The following is a 3442-nucleotide window of genomic DNA, read 5'->3' as shown; positions in this document are numbered from 1 at the left end:
ATAGGTTAATCCAACTTATTTGTGTTTATCTTTGACCGCACCACCAACCATCTTCTCGTTCGTCATCCACGGTCAACTATCTCTCATAATTAAGATATAATTAATTATTTAACATAATTCGTTTTTAAATTATTCGGGTTGTTTCAATCCAAAAAGTTTTTTTTTTTTTAAATTTACATTCAACCTTTAAAATACTGTCGCTCAATGTAACAAACTAGCGATATAAATCATGGTTATGTATTTATTTTTTTATTGCTAATACATCAGTCAGATATGAAAATGTGATGTCAGTTCGATAAAATTATATTTTATTACTATTTTTCTTCGCCTTATCATCAGGATTAATTCAGGATTACTGATAATCAGTAACATGTTTCGAATCAATCAGTTCAGGAGCAAAAAATGTAATAAATAGATATGACAATAATCTCATGATTCAACATATTATGAAGTTGTTTTTTATATATTTGGTTTGACGTCTGACATTAAGAAGAAAATTTATAGTATGTCATGTTAACTTGTGCATTTATTTTTATTTTTTGTTTTGGTCTGATTTTCGTAGAACAAATAATAAAATTTCATAAAGAAAAAATCTGTGTCAGAAGTAAACGTATATTGGCCAATGACAAAAAATCGACGTACAAAAAAAAAAAAAATAATATAAATTGTTTTATTTATAATCTTTTCAATTTTTTAGGACTGTTATTTATTGTTTTAATTAATCAATTGGTATCCATGTTAAATCTCAACACTCTTTATAATATCATCAACAGTCCAACGTTTCGGCCAATTCGGACATCCGAGGACAATCTTAAATATAAATTTACATCTCACATCCAATTATAAAAAGTTGTTTATATGATCGTAATTTGACTTGTAATTGACGATCTGGGCAGAATAGCCTGCAAAACGTGTTTAAATAATTGGGCGTTAGGTGTAAATTTATACTTAAGATTGCCCTTGAGGTTGGCCGAAACGTTCAGACTGTTGATGATATAATAACGAGTGTTGAGGCTTAACATGGATACCATTTGATTTATTTAAACTGCAATTTTAATTATTGGAGAAGTTTGTCGGGGGGTGCGGTCAGCAAAGAACAACATAAATAAACAAACCATATTTATTTATTTTATGCCGACGTTTCGACCTGAGTTTCAGGTCTTCATCAGGGCTATAGAACAATAGGGATAACAACAACATTTAGAGAAACATAAAATTGAAAAGGAATAGTATACAAACTAATTAGGAATTATATAATATATTGAATTGATTCATAAATGATAAAAAATTGATAACTGATAATTGAATAGTAAAAGAAAAAAAATTAATAAATTGATCGATAATCGTGGAATTAGATGGTAGTAGATTGAAAACAGTGAAAGATGAAATATAATATCATGTAGGTGAGAAGATATGTATAATCATGCATACCTTATATTATACATATCTTCTTACCTACTTGATATTATATTTCATCTTTCACTTTTTTCAATCTACTACCATCTAATTACACGATTAATAATCAATTTAATGTTTTACTATTCAATTTTCAGTTATCAATTTATTTATCATTGATGATTCAATTCAATATTTTGTATAATTCCAAATTTATTTGTATTGCTATGTATCGGTCTTTTGACAATCCTGGGTATTATTAAGATTTTTCGTCATCTGCCCCTATACCTGTCAGGGTATCCTTCTAAGAACCTTTTGGGCGTCCTCGGATATGAAAACATCTGTGTTAAGTTTGCCACATTACCAGAGTCCCCTGAGAAAATTAGATTGGCTAACCTTTAAGTGTTCAAACAAAAATGACAGGTTTGACGAGGGATCGGAATCAAAGTAGCTGCAGGCCCTTCCTGGACATGTCAAACTTTTTCACCTATTATCAGCCCTGAGGTGGGGGACGCCTACCTCGGGAGTCTTCAGTTATCGATGTCCAATGAGAGAAGATATTTAAAAATAAGGTAACGCCCCAAAAGGGAAGTGGGAGAAAAAGACAGAGGAAATCTAGAAGATCCAGACGGACACACTCAACAGGAAGGCTTAGACGGGTGAGGACCACAGTCAGGAGGCAGACTTAGAGGATGCACTTCGACCAGACAAAGTCGTGAGAAGAGCCACGAGACCAGGACATTCCTTATGAAACAGAAGACACCTACGGCACTACATCCCACGGCATCAGCAGCTATAAGTATAAATTAACTAATAAGTAATAATGTTATAATCTATATTTTATGGCAACCTTTATCTGAATCATTTTAATAAATTGTTAATCTCTATATGTAGTTTATATACTATTATATAATCCAATATACCACCCTTTATTATACTATATAATTAATGGTAACAACATTTTATAAATATAAAGGTATTTAATTGGTAAACTGGTAAACACACAAAAAGCCTTTGGAAAGGAATCCAATTATAATAATAGTTTTTTTTAGGACTCAATATATAATTAATTAATTAACTTATTTTGGATAATTGCCTTCAGCGATTATCCTGGCATCCCAAGTAAATTTCAATAGATACATAGCAGTATACTATTCATTTTCAGTTTTATGTTTCTCTAAATGTTGTTGTTATCTCTTTTGTTCTATAGCCCTGATGAAGACCTGAAACTGAGGTCAAAACGTCGGCATAAAATAAATAAATATGGCTTTGTTTATTTGTGTTGTTCTTTGCTGACTGCCCCCCCCGACAAACTTCTCCAATCATTAATCTACGGTCAGCCAAACACCGTGTATAAAAGAGGGAAATAACAAATGTTTTTGCATTTGTAAATAATAATTTTCAGCTAATAGTAAGTAGAAGAACATTATACGTAATAAAAATTTGAATCTGAGATTTTATATTTTTAATTTTAATAATTTTGTTTGCACCTGTAGAAAATATATATAATGAGCAAATGAGATTTACAGACATGGTATAAGTGCGCATGAGGGAGACCAACCAATGGTGCATCTAAATTGAATTATCAAACTAGGAGGTCCTTTATCCAACTTCTTTTCACCATTAATTTGTCAATAAATCGTTTATAAGTCAAACGAATATGGTTTGCTACAGCCGGAATCCTTAGATTGGTTTGAAGATTCTCGTTTAAACGTAGAGTGGTGAGATCGAGGAAATGAATTTGATTTACTTTTTTAAAATCGTATTTTAAATTATATAACTCATTTTCATCTCCTAAGATTTGAGAGAAATAAAGAAAAAGAACTTCAAACATTCTTTTGAGATAAATTTTCTATATTTCCGAAAATGTCACATATTTACCTTATTCTTTAATAATTGCTGATCAAAGAACTTGTAATATTTGGCGTCATTTGAATTTTTTTTTTTGATAGATTTATATATTGATAGATATTACAATCTGCCACACAGTTGTGGGCAATAGGTAATAGTGATGAATGAAACTGATACATACTAAAATACAAAAAAT

The sequence above is a fragment of the Halyomorpha halys genome, unplaced genomic scaffold, assembly GCF_000696795.3.
Source record: "Halyomorpha halys isolate HHAL.00 unplaced genomic scaffold, Hhal_1.1 Scaffold24.1, whole genome shotgun sequence".
Classification (NCBI taxonomy): Eukaryota; Metazoa; Arthropoda; class Insecta; order Hemiptera; family Pentatomidae; genus Halyomorpha; species Halyomorpha halys.
This window is presented reverse-complemented; position numbering follows the sequence as displayed.